Source organism: Bubalus kerabau, chromosome 11, assembly GCF_029407905.1.
Source record: "Bubalus kerabau isolate K-KA32 ecotype Philippines breed swamp buffalo chromosome 11, PCC_UOA_SB_1v2, whole genome shotgun sequence".
NCBI classification, from domain to species: Eukaryota; Metazoa; Chordata; class Mammalia; order Artiodactyla; family Bovidae; genus Bubalus; species Bubalus kerabau.
Window position 1 is genome coordinate 83285323 of NC_073634.1, and position 20838 is coordinate 83306160.

General features: G+C 40.2%; 1 non-coding gene across 1 annotated transcript; it reads right to left on the reverse strand.

Annotated features, from left to right (window-relative positions):
- Positions 1-18170: 18170 nt before the first annotated feature.
- On the reverse strand, positions 18171-18242 carry TRNAY-AUA (transfer RNA tyrosine (anticodon AUA)). Its single transcript has one exon. It is a non-coding gene; the product is annotated as a tRNA-Tyr (tRNA).
- Positions 18243-20838: the final 2596 nt, after the last annotated feature.

The following is a 20838-nucleotide window of genomic DNA, read 5'->3' on the forward strand; positions in this document are numbered from 1 at the left end:
ATTTGTACATTTTACTCAATATCCTGAAGTAGTTTCGAAGAGGGAAAGGAAAGATTTACTGTTCTACCTCCTCTGTGCTGGACCGTCATCCTTCCTTGTGTAGATAACTCTATTAGTAGAGAGTTCAGTCTCTCATGAGATAGTTTTGTTGGACTACTTTGAATTCATCCTAGAGGATGAAAAAAGCCAGTCACAGAAGACTACTCCTGCATGACTCCACTTGTTCGAGGTATCTATAATAGCAAACTCATAGAGGCAGAAGCTCAGGTGGTACCTGAGGTGAGATTCAGGAAGTGTAAGCCTGGCTCACACCCTGGTCTTGTCAAAGACTCCACATTTGAACTATTGTTATAAAACCTCTCATTAAATCCTCCAGGGTGGGGCACATAGTTTACTGAGGCAGAAATCCAGGCTGTCTCCCTTTGCTAGCAAAATAATAAAACTATTTTTTCTATTTCACCATCCCCCTCTCTCCCCATCAACACCCCCCACAAAAAAAATCGGACAATGGTGACTTCCAGGGGCCAGGGGATAGAGGAAATGGAAGTTATTGGTTACTAGGTATAAGGCTCCAGTTATGCTAGATAAATTAGTTCTAGAGACCTGGTGTGTGATGTACTGCCAATAGTTAAATGCATAGTACTGTATATTTCAAAATTTGTTGAAAGAATAAATTTGCTAATAGAATAGATAAAAGAAATATTCAGTATTGTTACAGTAAGAACAAAAGCAAAGGAAACAAGGGAACTTTGGGAGATATTATATCTCCTACCTTAATTTTGTGTAAATATCACAAGTAGTTGCATGCACTCAAACTCACCAAATTGTTTACATAAATATGTGTAGCTCTTTGTGTATCAATTATACCTCAACAAAGCTGTTAAAATGTGTTTCCAAATATAGGACCAAATTTTGCAATTTTTTTCTCAGAAGCCTAATTTCAGATCCTCCATGAAGAAAGCCTCTATTCTGTGAAAGCATTCAGTTGTTTTTATAATTATTTAGATATTTTTATAATCGTCCTGATTCTTATTTTCTTAAATGGAACAACCCCACTCCACTTATTCTAAAATCTCCTTGTGTCAAACAGTTTCCAGGGCACTCATCATCCTTGACACTCGACTGTCAACCTCCCAGGCTTGTCAGCATCTTTCTCCACTCCCTCTTCTCTCTTTCAATGCGTGACTTCCTGCTTACTCATCACTTGCACTTCAATGACTCTCCAATAGTGGTCTCCACCCCCAGGTCTCTCAAACCCTAAATGCCTACCAGATACCACCTCATATATCATCTCTCAAAATTCAGCATGTCTAAAAGTGAACTCATTCTTTTCCCCCAAACTCCTGCCTCCTCCTCCTCTCCCTTCATTTCCTCTGCGTCTTGCCCTCCCCCTTCTCTTTTTCTGTATTTCCCATTTAGAAACTAGGACCATCATCCACCCTGCTGCTTATCAGGTCCCTGAAGGCTTCCCTGTCTTTTTCCTCTCGCTCACTCTCTTTACAAAATAGATAATCAAGTCCCAATGATTCTATCAGCTAAATACCTTTGAATGATTATACTTCCTTTATCTCCATTGTTCTGCTTATGTTCAGGACCCAAAACTATAATAATTATATCCACAATATTCTTCCTACCACAATATTCTATAATCAATTCCCCACTGTGATACCAGGAAACTCAAAAATGTAAAACTCAAAAATACCATGATCATGGTATTTCTCTGTTCACCATTAACTGGAGGATCTCCATTACCTTCTAGACAAAACTCAAACTCCATAACCTAGAAAACAAGGTGCTCGTGCTTTGACTTCTTCCTTCCGCACATGGCACATGGTCTTCCCTGGTGTATCAATTATACCTGGAAGGTAAAGAACAGCTCAGTTGGGAAAGACTCCGCCTGCAGTGCAGGAGACCCACGTTCAGTCCCTGAGTAAGGAAGATCCTCTGCAGAAGGAAATAGCAACTCACTCGAACATTCCTGCCTAGGAAATCCCATGGACAGAGGAGCCTGCTGGACTTGAGTCCATGGGATCACAAGAGTTAGATATGACTTAGTGACTAAACTACCATCACCACACAGCATATACTCTGGGCTTCAGAAATGTTGAACAGCTTTTCTGACTTTTCTGTTATCATTCTATTTTTCTCTGTCTCTTTTAGACTCTGCCTCCTCATCCTTGGTTTGTCAAGGAAACTCGTCCTCACTACCCACTTGCTCCCCATCCACTGTGAGGTAGGCATTCCACCCCAGGCTCCCATGGGACCACGGGATCCATCACTGCTTTTGTCTTTATCGCTACTTATACGCCTGTTGTTGTGAACTTCATGAGGTCAAGGGACTACTTCACGTTGAGCTATGTATCTCTATGTACAAAAGTTGACTGGAGCATCTTATGTGTCCGATAAATGTTTATTAAAGTATCTCATTAATCAAAGATGGAAATTAAGGCTTATCTCTTCACTTCCAGTGCTTTTCCCCCCTCTACCGTGTGGTTCCTCCGCCTCCACCAGACTGGAAAGATTTCTGAGATAAACACAGAAATCCATTTGAAAGATTAGCATCTCGACAAAACAGAAACTGGAGGAGTTTTTAAAAGCTTAAACCATGTAAACAACAGGGAGTTTGTATGCAGAGAGGCATACACACTTCAGAAGCCTGAATTTTATTACCCTAAGCCAGAGCTGCACCATGCTGCATTCTGCTCTAGGAGGAGGCCAGTTCTCAGTATAGATGCGGTTCAGACCCAAGAGAGAGCTGTTGGCACAGATAGACTGCTGACAAAGGAAGTACTAGGAGTCAGTCACCAGGCAGCCCTGTTGCCCCTGCCCAGGTATAGCACAGTTACATCTCACCCCACAGAAGGGGATGCCAACTGCAGGAACAAAGGTCCCCGAACAGAACATGATCATTTTCAAGTTGGCAGATGGTTCAACAGAAGCAGCACAAAAAGCTTACTCCAGGGTCTTAAATATAACAAAATTAATTAAAATACACTTTTGGCGAGTTCCAAATCAAGAAGCTTGACAATCCATTTAATTTTTTAATTCACCTATCTGGAATAACAGATGGTGATTTTTTAAAAAAACAAATTCATTTTTTGAAAAACTTTCACAAAATCTACAGATCAAAGACTCCTGTATTTTGTTTTTTCTTTACTCTGTATTCTTCTTCTGGATAAGCGGAAGGAAATCTCACAAAGTAAAAACAAGTGTATCATGGGAATCAGTTGGCAGACTTTCCACAGAGCCTCAATTTATTCTGTTATATGAAATAAATCACTTCCCTTTTCTATGCCTCGATTTCCTTATCTATGAAATGGGAGACCTAAGCTACAGGGCTCTCACACCCACACAATTTAAGATTATATTTATGTAATAGCTAGCATTTGTTGAGAGCATCCTATGTTCCAGAAACTAAGTATTTAAACGCATTATCTCAGTTAATTCATAGAACAGCTATTATCATCATCATTTCAAAGATAAGTAAACTGAGGCTGAGGGAAAACTCACTTATCTGTATTTTCCTGACTGGTGAGTGACTGAACTTTGATCCCAGGGTGTTTAACTGGCAAGTGTGTACGCTTAGCCAACTCTTTCTCTCCACTTAATAGCTGATAACTTTAAAGACCAGAACAAGCTGGGCATGTGGTTAGCTATTACTGACCACTTTGCTGCTCGACGTGTCTGCTGGCATATTGGTTTACGTAAGAACTGTAACACAAAACACAGTGGTTTGGTCTGTTTTGAGGGGATTTTGTTGGCCTCTTCTTCCACAACTTGTGTTCACCCTGTGAAACTGATGGGGCAAGTAGCTCGCTGATCTCACTGGCTGTGTAGCTCAGATGTCGGGAGAAAAATTATTACTTTTTAATGATGACATTTTAGAGCCTAACATCTATTTCCTTTAAGAGGTTATTGGTTTCTTAGGAGCATTACTAATTTATAAATTCTAACCAAACTAGCCAGAATTGAGAAAAAATGAAATTATTTTATGGTTTCTGGGAGAATCCATGAAATACTTCCAGACATTAGAATGCAAATTCAAATTTAATCACTTGACTCTTGACAAGTTCATACCTTTAAGGGAAACATTATAAATGTGAGAAAATTAACATTTCCTGATGAGTCAAAACAAATATGTTTTCTTCATCTTTGTTGCCAAAAAGGCAGTTTCTATGTTTTTAAACAAATTAACCAAGAAAGTTCTGAATATCAATTGTGCTTGACAATGGGAGAGACACAAAAGTGGTGTTTCTACCCTTCATTGGGCCAGAGGTGCAGATGGCCCTGTGTGATAGTTTGTAGATTAAGGCAAAAGCATACTACTGCTTCTACTGTCGCTTCAGTCGTGTCCGACTCTGTGCAACCCCATGGACTGCAGGCAAAAGCATATTATGATGGAAAGGACAGAGACTAGGAGTTTTAAGACTAAGAGTCTAGACTATTTCTATAGAGACCCTTATAAACATGCAGACATTGCAGCTTTGATTTACATTAGCTTGCTAATCCTGGGGGCAGGTTTGCAATGTAGCTCACTCATCTTCTTATTTTTCATTGAACAATTATGTTAGCCTCAGCCTTCATCCAACTATCAAGATCATAATGTCAAATGTGGCTTTATGGAAGGCCAAGCAGAAAACTTGAAAACTTCAAAGACATTAAGGGCAAGAATAAGTCACTGTTTCTAAAATGCTATAGTCCTTTGGCCAACAATAAGTTTTATTCTGTTCTTTGCACTGTAAGACTTTGGAAATTATATACACATATACATATCTGCCTGAGGTTTTACATGAAACAGTAAAACATGATCACATACAGGTATCACGTGAAGGAGAATAAGTCAAACATTGGGGTCTTCATGTACATAGTTATCAGTGCCCACCTGATGAAGTCTGTTTGATTCTCATATAAGACACATGGGACACTTGAGAACCAGTGAGAATGTAATGAGGAGAGGGAGAGTCTAGCCTGGCTCAGTCTCTGACTGGGCACCATGCGATGTCATTGGAGTCTGTCTCTTCATTTGTGAAAGGGGATAACGACCACTGCCTGACTGCTCCGTGCCTTGTAGGCAGTCCCCTACAGAGAGCCTCTGCGTGGTCCTCCTTGAGTGTGGACTCTTCTGATCCAGCTCATGCCGCCAGAAACAACATTCCAAAAAACATCTGATGACTTTCCCTGAGACTTTTTTCTACCTCTTTTGTCTAGTTAATTTCTACTTATTCTTGGGTCCAACTGAAATATATTTAATACTTCTTTTCTTTTTGTAACTTTTTACTTTATACTGGAGTATAGTTGATGAACAGTGTTCTGATAGTTTCAGGTACAAAGTGATTCAGTTATACATACACATGTATCTATTCTTTTTCAAATTCTTCTCCATTAGGCTGTTACATAACATTGAGCAGAAGTCCCTGTGCTACATAGTAGGACCTCGTTGGTTATCCGTTTTAAAAATGGCAGTCTGTATCTGTCAATCCCAAACTCTCTAACTATCCCTCTCCTGCTCCTTTTCCCCCTGGTAACCATAAATTCATTCTCTAAGTCTCTGAGTCTGTTTCTGTTTTGTAAATAAGTTTATTTATATTATTTCTTTTTAGATTCTGCATATAAGTGATGTACTTCTTTTCAACAGCCTCTTCTGGTCACCCCATCTAAACTAGAAGCCTCTCCTGAGTGTTTCTTTTTCATGGGTCTCCAATCATGGCACGTGAATCTTGGTATCAGTCATGTCTGTTCTCCCAGCAGTGTCTCCCTTTTCCATGGACTGTTGGCTCATGGAGGGCAGGAATGGTGTCTATCCCTGTGCTTGCACTGGACTCTTATCAGACACACGATGATAGCTAACAGCGAATGTTTGCTACAAGTCTGGAAGTGCTCTAAATATTTTACATTTACTACCTTAAATTAATCTGTGCAATAATCCTGTCAAATGGATGCAGTTATTATTCCCAATTTATTAATGAGGAAAGTTGGCAATGAAAAACTGCCAGAGCATATGCGAATAACAGAAATAGACTTTGAATTCAAGCAGTTTGAATTCAGAGTCCCTGCTATTAACTTCTGCTCAATGTCTGTTCTACACAGTAGGTGCTCAAAAAGTATTGCTGAAGTGAAGGAATGAAGGAAGGAATAAATAAATGAATTAAAACCTTTCAATAACATCCTATCATATTAAGAAGAAAACTCAAACTCCTCATCATGACTAATGTGATTCTGTGAAACCTAGACTTGCTTGTCTCAAGCATCAGCTCTAGGCACTCAGCAACATAAACCTCGAGCCTCAGACACACACCTTGCTTCCATGAGTTTTTCAGTGTTATTTTTCTTCCTGGAATGTCCCTGTGACAGCCTACCCAACTCCCAAAGAGGTCTTGCTTCTTTGGGGCCGGGGAAGAATGAACTAGAATGTCATCTTCTGAACGTTCATTGACATGCTATGAAAGACTTTATCCTAACACTTACTACTGTGTATTGGAAATGTCCCTCTACTCATCTGCCTCCTGAAAAAGACTATGAGCTTCTCAGGGGCAGGACCATATCTGACTTGCTTCTCTATCCCAGTTCCTAGCTTAGTGCCTGGTGCTAAAATATTCCCAAGAAGTGCTTATTGTATGAATGAAGATAAGGTTTTTGCATGAAAAAGTGAAAGCGTTAGTGGCTCAATCGTGTCTGTCTCTTTTGCGATCCCATGGACTGTATCCCGCCAGGCTCCCTGTCCATGGAGTTCTCCAGGCAAGGACACTGGAGTGGGTAGCCGTTCCCTTCTCCAGGGGATCTTCCTAACCCAGGGATGGAACCCAGGTCTCCTGCATTGCAGGCAGATTCTTTACTGGTTCCCTTCAAATCACCCATTACTCCAGAAACCACACCATCTTTATATCACATGGTTGAGATGAAATTTTTAAAAGGAATTTTTCTAGGTTTGCCCATGTTCCACCTATACTCACTAGAGGGGCTTCCCATCAGAAGAGTGTTTGTCTTTCTGTCTGACTTCTTTCACTAAGTATAATACTCTATAGATCCATCCACATTGTTTCAAATAGTAGAATTCCATTTTTTAAGACTGAGTAACATTCTAGTGTGTGTGTGTGTTTTTATCCACATCTTCTTTATCCACATAATCTTTACTCATTTGTTGATGGATGTTCAGGTTGCTTTCATATCTGGGCTTTTCTAAATAATGCCGCTCTGAACATTGAGATACATGCATATTTTTGAATTAGTGCTTTAATTTTCTTTATATATATACCCAGGAGTGCAACTGCTAGATCATATAGTAGTTCTTTTTTAGCTTTTTGTGGGTCTTCCTTACTGGTTTCCATCATAAGGAAATCTGCTGTACTGATTTACATTTCCACTGATGGTTACAAGTGTTCTTTCCTTCCACATCCCCACTTATATGTGGAATCTAAAACAGAAACAAGCAAATGTATATAACAAAACAGAAAAGAGACTCACAGGTACAGAGAACAAACTAGTTGCTATGAGTGGAGAAAGGGAAGGAGGGAGAGGCAAGACAAGGGTACAGAATTAAGAGATACAAACTATTAGTACAAAATATATAAACCATAAGGATATATTGTACAGTAGAGGGGAAAATAGCATTAATTTGTAATAACTTTAAATAAAATATGGTCTATAAAAAAACATTGAATCACTATGCTGTACCCCTGAAACTAATATCATAAATCAACTGTACTTACATTTTTAAAAAAAGAAAAAGAACCAGGCAAAAAGCAATAATCTTGCTACTGAGAGGAAGTAGAGGTGAAGAATAGAAGTAGAAATAGCTTATAGTCCAGTATTATTCTTAGGCTATGCAGGAGATGAGCCCCATTTATTTCACCAAGGGGTACTAGGTCTGGGAAAAGCCAAGTGCTTCCTTGAGTATCTAGGTATTTCAGGAGCAAGAGGAAGGGACACCTGATTTAAAGCAACTGTATGATCATGAAAATTGTCCTTACTGAGACTAAAACATTCCTTACAAAGATGAAAAGTAGAGCTGAATATATAACGTGAGAAGCAACTGAATTTCTTACAAAGTCACAGTAAATAGCAATATTTGCTGGAAGAATTGCCATCCACAGACCAATCAGTAATATCACAATACTATGCCAAGCAACTCACCAAATTAATCTTATTAAGTAACACCCTATTCCTCAAGATAGACGGCATGACCCCATTTTAACAGGCAAGGGAATGAGGCTGGGAGAGATTCGGCTCCCTGCTTAAGTCCCACTGCAAGTGCAGTTCACTCACCTCCAAAGCCCTTTCTGTTCTTTCCACTGAATCCCACTGCAAGATGCTCTGAAGAGGCTTCTATGAGGAGTTTTGAGACAAGAGGGAAAAAAGAACACAAAGCCACTGCCCCATGGGAAGCAGTAGGTGATGCAGCGGGGTACTGGCAGTGGTGGGAAAAGACCCAGACCCAGGAGCTGGGATTTTGAAACAAAAATATATTGAGTTCATAGTGTCACTTCCAAAGTGCTCTACATCAAGGCTCTCCTGGTTCCCAGTGATCCTTTAAGAGCCTGGGCTAATGAAGCATCTCAAGTCAGGGCACAAGGAACTTGTCTCCTGCTCCATCACAAGGTGACCAGATTGATAGGAACGGTCAGCAGAAGCAGGGAAGCTGCTCTTAAGTGTCTTCCTAGGTTTGATGATCCCTTCCAGTTGAAGTGTCTTAGGTTCCTGGTCCAGGGAAAGTCTTCAAGGAGCCAGGTCGCAGAGCAAAACAGTCCTAACACACATACTACCCAGGTAGGACCACACTGCAGGGCATGACACTATTGTGACTACAGATGACTAGTATCAGTTCAGTTCAGTTGCTCAGTCATGTCTGACTCTTGACGACCCTATGAACTGTAGCAGGCCAGGCCTCCCTGTCCATCTCCAACTCCCAGAGTCCACCCAAACCCATGAACATTGAGTTGATGATGCCATCCAACCATCTCATCCTCTGTCGTCCCTTTTTCCTCCTGCCGTCAATCTTTCCCAGCATCACGGTCTTTTCCAATGAGTAGGCTCTTTGCATCAGGTGGCCAAATTGGATTGGAGCTTCAGTTTCAAAATCAGTCCTTCCAATGAACACTCAGGACTGATCTCCTTTAGGATGGACTGGTTGGATCTCCTTGCAGTCCAAGGGACTCTCAAGAGACTTCTCCAACACCACAGTTCAAAACCATCAATTCTTCAGCACTGAGCTTTCTTCATACTCCAACTCTCACATCTATACATGACCACTGGAAAAACCATAGCCTTCACTAGATGGACCCTTGTTGACAAAGTAATGTCTCTGCTTTTTAATATGCTGACTAGATTGGTCATAACTTTTATTCCAAGGAGTAGGCATCTTTTAATTTCATGGCTGCAATCACCATCTGCAGTGATTTTGGAGCCCAAAAAATTAAATCTGCCACCGTTTCCACTGTTTCCCCATCTATTTGCCATGAAGTGATTGGACCAGATGCCATGATCTTATTTTTCTGAATGTTGAGCTTTAAGCCAACTTTTTCACTCTCCACTTTCACTTTCATCAAGAGGCTTTTTAGTTCCTCTTCACTTTCTGCCATAAGGGTGGTGTCATCTGCATATCTGAGGTTATTGATATTTCTCCCGGCAATCTTGATTCCAGCTTGTGCTTCCTCCAGCCCAGCGTTTCTCATGATGTACTCTGCATATAAGTCAAATAAGCAGGGTGACAATATACAGCCTTGCCATACTCCTTTTCCTATTTGGAACCAGTCTGTTGTTCCATGTCCAGTTCTAACTGTTGCTTCCTGACCTGCATACAGGTTTCTCAACAGGCAGGTCAGGTGGTCTCGTATTCCCATCTCTTTCAGAATTTTCCACAGTTTATTGTGATCCACACGGTGAAAGACTTTGGCTTAGTCAATAAAGCAGAAATAGATATTTTCCTGGAACTCTCTTGCTTTTTCGATGATCCAGCGGATGTTGACAATTTGATCTCTGGTTCCTCTGCCTTTTCTAAAACCAGCTTGAACATCTGAAAGTTAACGGTTCACGTATTGCTGAAGCCTGGCTTGGTGAATTTTGAGCATTACTTTACTAGCATGTGAGATGAGTGCAATTGTGTAGTAGTTTGATCATTCTTTGGCATTGCCTTTCTTTGGGATTGGCATGAAAACTGACCTTTTCCAGTCCTGTGGCCACTGCTGAGTTTTCCAAATTTGCTGGCATATTGAGTGCAGCACTTTCACAGCATCATCTTTCAAGATTTGAAATAGCTCAGCTGGAATTCCATCACCTCTAACTAGCTTTGTTCATAGTGATGCTTCCTAAGGCCCACTTGACTTCACATTCCAGGATGTCTGGCTCTAGGTCAGTGATCACACCATCGTGATTATCTGGGTCATGAAGATCTTTTTTTGTGTAGTTCTGTGTATTCCTGCCACCTCTTCTTAATATCTTCTGCTTCTATTAGGTACCTACCATTTCTGTCCTTCAGTTAGCCCATCTTTGCATGAAATGTTCCCTTGGTATCTCTGATTTTCTTGAAGAGATCTCTAGTCTTTCCCATTCTATTGTTTTCCTCTATTTCATTGATCGCTGAGGAAGGCTTTCTTATTTCTTGCTATTATTTGGAACTCTGCATTCAAATGGGTATATCTTTCCTTTTCTCCTTTGCTTTTTGCTTCCCATTTTTTCACAGCTATTTGTAAGGCCTCCTCAGACAGCCATTGTGCTTTTTTGCGTTTCTTTTTCTTGGGGATGGTCTTGATTCCTGTCTCTTGTACAATGTCAAGAACCTCTATCTGTAGTTCATCGGGCACTCTGTCTATCAGATCTACTCCCTTAACTCTATTTCTCCCTTCCACTGTATAGTCATAAGGGATTTGATTTAGGTCATACCTGAATGGTCTAGTGGTTTTCTCCACTTTGTTCAATTTCAGTCTGAATTTGGCAATAAGGAGTTCATGATCTGAGCCACAGTCAGCTCCCGGTCTTGTTTTTGCTGACTGTATAGAGCTTCTCCATCTTTGGCCTCAAAGAATATAATCAATCTGATTTCAGTGTTGATCATCTGGTGATGTCCATGTGTAGTCTCCTTTGTGTTGTTGGAAGAGGGTATTTGCTATGACCAGTGTGTTCTCTTGGCAGAACTCTATTAGCCTTTGCCCTGCTTCATTCTGTACTCCAAGGCCAAATTTGCCTGTTACTCCAGGTGTTTCTTGACTTCCTACTTTTGCATTCCAATCCCCTATAATGAAAAGGACATCTTTTTTGGGTGTTAGTTCTAGAAGGTCTTGTAGGTCTTCATAAAACTGTTCAACTTCAGCTTCTTCAGCATTACTGGTCGAGGCATAGACTTGAATTATTGTAATATTGAATGGTTTGCCTTGGAAATGAACAGAAATCATTCTGTTGTTTTTGAGATTGCATCCAGTTACTGCATTTTGGACTCTTTTGTTGACGATGATGGCTACTCCATTTCTTCTAAGGGATTCCTGCCCACAATAGTAGATATAATGGTTATCTGAGTTAAATTCACCCATTCCAGTCCATCTTAGTTCACTGATTCCTAAAATGTTGATGTTCACTCTTGTCATCTCCTGTTTGACCACTTCCAATTTGCCTTGATTCATGGACCTGACATTCCAGGTTCCTATGCAATATTGCTCTTTACAGCATCAAATCTTGCTTCTATCACCAGTCCCATCCACAACTGGGTGTTGTTTTTGCTTTGGCTCCATCCCTTCATTCTTTCTGGAGTTATTTCTCCACTGATCTCCAGCAGTATATTAGGCAACTACCAACCTGGGGAGTTCATCTTTCAGTGTCTTATCTTTTTGCCTTTTCATACTGTTCATGGGGTTCTCAAGGCAAGAATACTGAAGTGTTTTGCCATTCCTTTCTCCAGTGGACCACATTCTGTCAGACCTCTCTACCATGACCTGTCCGTCCTGGGTGGCCCCATACGGCATGGCTTAGTTTCACTGAGTTAGACAAGGCTGTGGCCCATGTGATCAGATTAGCTAGTTGTCCGTGACTGTAATTTCAGTCTGTCTGCCCCCTGATCTCCTCTCTCAGTGCCTACCATCTTACCTGGGTTTCTCTTACCTTGGACGCAGGGTCTCTCTTCATGTTTGCTCTAGCAAAGTGCAGCCACTGCTCCTTACCTCGGATGTGGGGTAGCTCCTCTTGGCCACCACCCCTGACCTTGGGCATGGGGTAGCTCCTCTCAGCCGCCAAGATGGAGCTGAGGTGGAGATAAACATATGACTAGTTTACCAATATGGAAAAGAAAGGGCACAACTGAAGCCAAGGAATAGACACACGTCTGTGCAGTTCATCAGTCATGTTGGAGCCCTGAAGCCACACCTTGCTCCCTGGGCTAGATATAGCAGAATTCCCAGAGCACATTTCAAGCCACGCAGCAAAGAAGAAAAGAACTTGGCCTTCGGAGTCAGGCATCAAGGTCATACCAAGGTTTTTCTACTAGCATTGTGGTCTGAGGAAAGTCATCTCCCCTGTCCGTGCCTCAGTCACTCAGTTGTAAAAGGGTTGGTTGCAGAATTGCAAAGACAAACATATTGTGGGTGTACAAAATGTTTCAGACATTTTGTATTATTCTCTAACCCAGGAAGATCCCTGTAAACAGAAGTGCTTACTCATATATATGATAACGCCAGGAAGCAAGAGCTGACGAAATGAAGTAAACACTGGTGTCTCCAGTGTCAGGCCTACAAAATTACATTTTAGTTAATTGCATATAAGCCTAATTCACCCCCTAAACTGGGAATTTTTTAAAGTTATAAGCTGGGCATATCTGTGTCCTAGGACCTAGCAGTGAGGCCCACATTCAATAAATGTTGATATGTGAATGCAGAAAGGAATGAAAGAATCAGAGATGTAATCTGATCCACAGCAGGTCTGTGTCAGACTTGAGTCTAGAGGTGAACACGCCCATCTTTGCCCTTCTGAAGGATAAACTGAGCTAGCACTGATTGGCTCAATAAACAAATATTTCTCCAGTGAAGCACATGTTTTTTCTCTCTCATTTCACCCTGTGTTTACTTATTCATAGCCCATAAAAAGCTGTTAGCTGGAAATGTTCATTTTTTCTCATTACATTTTCCAAAGTGGGAGGTTGTTTTCCCCTCATGTAGCACTTTTTTTCCCCCAATGCATGAAAATCTCTGGCTTCAACAAACAGTGAGAGCTTATAACCAAAGTTGAAATCATCTAACCAGGGCAGAAAGTTCTAGTAGCCCCCAGGTGCTCAGAGAGCAATGTGAGCTCAGAGAATCTCTCTGGGAAATCTGTGATTTGAATATTGAAGCCAGAAAGGTCTGAGAGATAATCTAGATCAGCTTCTCCTTCCCACAGATGGAAGAGAGAAGATCAGGAACCCCTCACAGCCTTCTTATCAATGACAAAAATGTATAGTTTATTTGCAACTCATTTTTTTTTCATCTTTTTCTCCAAACTTGCAACTTTTCCCTATTTTCCACTCACATTCCACTCAGACTCACACTCCTGCTGTTCCAGTGAAAGACCAGGAGGTTGTAGAACCTTTGTTTTTCTTCTTCTCCCTCACATCCTCTCCATCATCAGCTCTAACCAAGTTACCCTTCACTGTCTCCCGTTTCCCATAACTGCAACCTGCTGTCATTCTACTACATCCAGGAAGTAATGGGAAGATCTGTTGATTCAACCTCACAAACATCCCATCTGTTTTCCTTTGTCATTCCCTCTGTGTTTGCTCTCTCATGGGACTACTGAAACAGGCTTCAAACAGGTTCCCCTTGCCTTGAGTCTTGCCTTCTGTAACCTATTCTCATATTTCCCCCAAGATCACCCTCCTAAAACATAAATGTCATCAGACATTACTTTACTTAGAAGCCCCAAATGACCTCGCAGGTCCTGTAGCTAACAGGGTACCTAGCATTCTTTCAAACCTGGTAATAACCTAATTTTTTATTTACTTCCTACCATTTCCTTCTACAGCACTTGCCAGCACTCTCATGCTTTATCTCTTTGCACGTTCTGTTCCTTCTCCAACTGAACTCAGCTTATTCTTCCAAATCAAGGACCAACAGCACCTCTTCCTTGACTGAATTCAGCTTATTCTTCTAAGTCCAGGACAAACATCACCTCTTGTTTCATGTCACTTTTAATTTTCACGCAGTTTGCAAGTTGAGAAGCCACTACTCAGCCAAGGTTATTGAATTTCAAATCCTGTATTTTTGGTACGATTCCACAGTGATTTCTATGCAATGGCTTTGATAGTAAAAAGTGTATCTCAGTAAACAAATTCATTTCAGTAAAGAAATACATCTTTTTCTAGAGACGTATTTATGTTTTAAACTGTTGATCAGAGTGGTGGATGCCATACTTAGAATTCAACTCTTGTGCTTGGAAGGAATCATTTATTACTATTAGCAAAAGGTATAATCAACAAAATGAAGTAAGAGGATCTGGCTATTCTACTTGCAGGTGGTCATGAATAGGAAGAATACGCTGAGATGGATTTTCCTTGCATTGTGGCTTTTCAACTCAAATTGGATTGTCTGTTTTCATCTGAGGAGCTGCCTCCATAGATGCTTTGGGAGGGAAGGCTCAATGGATTAGCCAACTTCTTCTCTGGGCAGTGACTTTCTGACAAAATCACCCCTTACTCTTAGTCCTAGAGGATGTGGCTTTATGAGTCCAGCAGGATGTACAAAAAGTATCTGAATGCTGTCCCAGCCCCACGGGCTTTCCCACAACACCATTCCCTGCTGCATCTTCCACTGATCCTTGTGAGCAGTGGAGTCATGGGTGAAATTTGTCCCTTACCTCCAAACAGAGCATGCTCAGGTTTGTTTGGAAAGTTTGGCAGCTCCAGTAGTGGAATTCATCACAATATGTCAAATATTGTTAAGGAAGGAAGGGAAGGAGATAAAAAAGCCAGAACCCACAGAGAACATTTCAGATATTTAACATTACAAATCATGTGTAACACCGAAAAGCCATACGGATGGTTATTCTTTTTAGAAACTTGTGTATAGTTTTATTTATATCCAGTTTGAAATTAAGTTTTTATTACTCTGATTCTTGGTCTGAACATATGCCATGGATCATAAAATATTTACTTTATGAACATATAGCAACCTTGTGAAAGTGAGTAAACATTCAAATCAGAATCCACCTAAGGTAGGCGATCCTCACCAGATGGTTGTTTTATTTGTTTGCCTTCATCTACTACTAGCTTTTGGCATCTCCCATCTAAGGTGCAGCTCCAGGTGTATAATCTAGGAGAGCCCTTCAACAGACATTTTGACTTCTGATTGGGGATTTAAAAAAGACGTCTAGCTTTGGATTCAGTTCACAGAACTGAATATAAAATCATTTGCAGAGTATCCCCTAATCGATGTTGTCTGCTAAATACTGACAAATATCCAAAGGAAAGTTCTTTCTGAGCACCTGAATTCTTTAAGATGTTTCTTCTTTATGGTGCTTTCTTAGTGACCAATGAGTATGTGCGTGCTCAGTCTGACTCTGCAGCCCCACAGACTGAAGCCTGCCAGGCTTCTCTGTCTGTGGAATTTTCCAGGCAAGAATACTGAAGTGGGTTGTCACTTCCTACTCCAGAGGATATTCCAAACCCAGGGATCAAACCCTCATCTCTTGTGTCTCACTCTTAGTGACCAATAATTTCTGCTAGATCTTCATTAAAAAGAAGTAGCAATTGTAATAACAATAATAATATATAATATCATTGTTGTTATTATTATTAACATTAACAACTAGACTAACCTTATCATGGTGAGTAGAGCTTAATTTTTCTCCCATTCTGGGGGCAGGACTGAGTGACTTGCAGCTAATGAATAGAGTGTAAGAAGGGAAAACTAACAGATTTACATTCACAGTAGCTGCAGTTACTGTGAAACCTGACATGTACCATCTTGACCCAAAAATCAGTTACCATCACCAGCAATAAGCTATGATAATATCATGTACTTCCTGATATGATATTATATGATGAGAAGGGGACCACTGTGGTATTCTTCCCTAAAATCACAACCCCAATAAAATCAGGAGTAAATATCAGACAAATCCAATTGAAAGACATTTCTTTCAAATACCTGACCAGTATGCTCCAAAAATGCCAAGATCATGAAAACGAGGCTAAGCAACTATTGTATTGGTGGAGACTGTGGAGACGTGGTGATCCAACATGGAATCCTTGGATCCTGGAAGAGGAAAAGGCATCTGATGAAGTATATAGTTTAGCTAACATCACTGTGCCAATATTAATTTCTTACTTTTTATGAATGTATCTTGCTTATATACGATGATAACATTAAGTGAAGCTAGCTAAAGGGTATATAAGATCTCCTTGCACTAACTTTTCTCTAAATCTAAAATTTCTTTTAAAATTGAAAGTTTAACAATCCTGGGATAGGTAATTAATATTTTACTCATTTTATCAGATATAGGAAAATGCCTTGTTAAAGAATATAAGAGGATAATACACAGACTGGAAGGAAATATTTAAAAGACATATCTGATAAAGGGCTAGTATATCAAATAGTAAAATAACTCATAAAACACAACAATGAGAAAATGAACTATCCAATTAAAACAATGGGCAAAAGATCTGATCAGAAACCTCACCAAAGAAAATATACATGTGGCAAATAAGCATATGAGAAGACGCTGAACATCAAACATCATCAAAGAAATGCGGGTTAAAACAATGAGATACCACTACAGACATACTAGAATGGCCAAAATTCAAAACTCTGAGAGCACCAAATTCTGACAAAGATGTGGAGCAAAAGGAACCTTCATTCACTGCTGTTGAGAATACTAAATATTATAACCACTTTAGAAGATGGTCTGGCCATTTTGTAAATTACAAGATTCCAAAAACACTCCTACCACATAATCCAGACATCATATCTGTTATATGTATCCAACTGAGTTGAAAGCTTATGTTCACATAAAAATCTGTATTCAGTTCAGTTCAGTCGCTCAGTCATGTCCAACTCTTTGCGACCCCATGAATCACAGCACACCAGGCCTCCCTGTCCATCACCAACTCCCGGAGTTCACTAAGACTCATGTCTATTGAGTCAGTGATGCCAACCAGCCATCTCATCCTCTGTCGTCCCCTTCTCCTCTTGCCCCCAATCCCTCCCAGCATCAGAGTCTTTTCCAATGAGTCAACTCTTCGCATGAGGTGGCCAAAGTATTGGAGTTTCAGCTTTATCATCAGTCCTTCCAATGAACACCCAGGACTGATCTCCTTTAGAATGGACTTGTTGGATCTCCTTGCAGTCCAAGGGACTCTCAAGAGTCTTCTCCAACACCACAGTTCAAAAATATCAATTCTTCGGTGCTCAGCTTTCTTCACAGTCCAACTCTCCCATCCATACATGACCAGTGGAAAAACCATAGCCTTGACTATGGACCTTTGTTGGCAAAGTAATGTCTCTGCTTTTTAATATGCTATCTAGGTTGGTCATAACTTTCCTTCCAAGGAGTAAGCGTCTTTTAATTTCATGGCTGCAATCACCATCTGCAGTGATTTGGGAGCCCCCAAAAATAAAGTCTGACACTGTTTCCACTGTTTCCCCATCTATTTGCCATAAAGTGATGGGACCAGATGCCATGATCTTCGTTTTCTGAATGTTGAGCTTTAAGCCAATTTTTTCACTCTCCACTTTCACTTTCATCAAGAGGCTTTTTAGTTCCTCTTCACTTTCTGCCATAAGGGTGGTGTCATCTGCATATCTGAGGTTATTGATATTTTTCCTGGCAATCTTTATTGCAGCTTGTGCTTCTTCCAGCCCAGTGTTTCTCATGATGTACTCTGCATAGAAGTTAAATAAGCAGGGTGACAATATACAGCCTTGCCATACTCCTTTTCCTATTTGGAACCAGTCTGTGGTTCCATGTCCAGTTCTAACTGTTGCTTCCTGATCTGTATACAGGTTTCTCAAGAGGCAGGTCAGGTGGTCTGGTATTCCCATCTCTTTCAGAATTGTCCACAGTTTATTGTGATCCACACAGTCATTTAAAAAGTGAAGTGAAGTCGCTCAGTTGTGTCCCACTCTTTGCGACTCCATGGACTATAGCCTACCAGGATCCTCCAACCATGGGATTTTCCAGGCAAGAATACTGGAGTGGGTTTCCATTTCCTTCTCCAAGAGATCTTCCCTACCCAGGGATTGAACCTGGGTCTCCCACATTATAGGCAGACGCCTTACCATCTGAGCCACCAGGGAAGTCCATTGGCAGGTTGGTATAAACCCCTGACAGGGTTTCTGCCATAGGCTGTATGAGGTCACCATGGAACCTCAGAGTAAGGCTTCTCACTTACTTCACACAGGGCGTGCCATTCATTGACACAAGCACACTGTAGATTTAGTAAAGTACAGCAGAAAACATGTTCACTAGAACAAAGAACTAGAGCTCCAAGCATCCTTACCTTGTCCTGAAGAACCCCGGATGAGCCCCCAAGATGAAAGGTTGCTTCTGAACCACAAAAGACACTGGGATTCTTGGCCTCCAAAGAAGAACTCAATCCAGGGCCAGTGACAAGGCTTGATTGCTCAGAGCTTTTGTGTAGTCAAGAGTTATTTAAGTATGAAAGAGATAGAGAAAGCTTCTGACACAGACATCAAAAGGGGGCAGAAAGAGTGCCAGATGTTTACAGCAGCTTTATTCATAATTGCTAATATTTGATAGGGACCAACATGTTATGTAGCCATGAAATTAAAAGAAGAAGCCTCCATTGACACATGAAATTAATGTGTCGATGGAGGCTCTTCAATCATAACGCATGTACCATTCTAGTGGGGAATGTTGATACTGGGAGGCTGTACATGTGTGGGGATGGGGGATATATGGGAACTCTCTGTAATTTCAGTTCAGTATCTCTGCCTGAATGGCATAAGAAATTCAACTGCAGTATGTCCCAAACTAAAGGTATCATGTAAAACACCACCCCTCATCAGTCTTGTTCCTTCTACTTTTCTGGGTTTTATTAATGACCAAATAATCTATCTAAAATCCAAAATTAGTTTTCTACCTCTCTTTCATGGCTCAAATCTATTTGTTACAATATTCTATTGAACTTTATTTTGTATACCTCTTTCAAATAAGCCCCCTTATTTCCATTTTCCTGGCAATATACAAAAAAAAATCTTTCCTCTAGTCCTTTTATTCTCCAGTCTGTCCACCACTTTGCCTTCAGGGAGGCCTTCCAAAACACAGTTTTATTAAGCTTTTCTCCACATATAAGCCCCAGGCATATTCCACTGCTTATAGAATGGGGGCCAGGGTAGGAACATGACTCCCACCAACCCTTTGCTCTAGACTCATGGAACTTACTACTAATCCTTGTAAGTGCCGGACTTATTCCAACCTAATGCCTCAGAGTCTGCTGGTCTCTCAGTCCTGACTGAGTGCCTTGCCCTCCTACAGACATGGCCCTCTCTCTGTGTCAAGCCAAAGCTCAGATTTCCCTTCCTCTGGAATCCTCTCATACTAACCTGTCATACCTGCAGAGTGAGGTGATGTCTTCCTTAGCTGGATAAAGCATTTTGCTGGCACTTACAAGAATGTTGTATTGAAACTATTATGCTCAGTTGTATGCCTATTACATTAGATTCTAAGCTCCTTAAAAGCAAGATCTTGTCTTACTCAACTTTACGTAGACCAATGCCTGGCATTTTTCATCATTGTGAATCTGAATGCCTTCATGCAGAACACTTCCTTACGTGTAGACAGTAGACTGTTGTCTATGTGGTATGAATGCACGAGTAGCATGACACACCCAGATCTGCACACATCTTTTTCTTGTAGTTTACTCATGTCAGTGCTGGTATATACCATTCTCCCCTTACTTATTCTGATTCATTAATTCATCCATTTTTTGTTCACATTTGCATAATTCAAAGGATGGTGGTCTTTGAATAAATTGTACATATTTTTCAGAAACTACAGGTTAAGTAAATATATATCTCTCTCTCTAGGTTCCTTCTTGTATGCAGTGATTGCAAACTTTTTGCTTGTAAAAGCAATGAGAGTATCAGGTTTGAATTACACCTGGTTCTTGGTCAGTTTTGCCAACTGTATCTTAAAGTTCTTCTCCATAAAGAATGAATCAGTGTTTATGGTAGATAACTGTGTTAGCCACGAGGACTCTGTATAATGCAAGTATTGTATAATCATGCTATTTGTATTCCTTGACATCAGAATTTACAATGCCTCGTTTAATGAGAAATTGAATGGAAGATGTGGTTGAAAAATTAATTCATTTTAATAATATATGGCACTGATATTGGCTATCTCTGGCAGGCTTTATACCTATAAACTAAGAGACCATGAATACCAATGACAGCAAAAAAAAAAAAAAAAATAAGATATGTATTATTTCCCTAAGAAAATTACTTTTAAAAATACGCATTCTGACATCCTCAAGATTAATTACACAATTATGCAGTTCCAAAGTGTAATCAGTCAAATTCTAAGCAGTGGTAAGGAAAAGGGAGCATTCATATTTACTAAAAATTCAAAAATTCCACTTCTGATGAAATTTGCTTTACAAAGTCATTGAAGTATAGAGAATATAGCTTTTCAATAAAAATATTTTTCAGTCTTATATCTAGCAAAGTCTTGGGATTTGGGGTAATTTAAAAGTAGGAAAGAAATAACAATTCAAACATTATAAAATGTACTGAGTCAAAACAAAGCTGAATATTGAAATGCCAGAAGAAACAAGGTTGTTCACCAGAGACAGGACAAATAAATTTAAGAAGAAAGCTCATTCCAGAAATGTTTTTACATTGCTTAATAAAAGTACTATTTTCAAAAGAA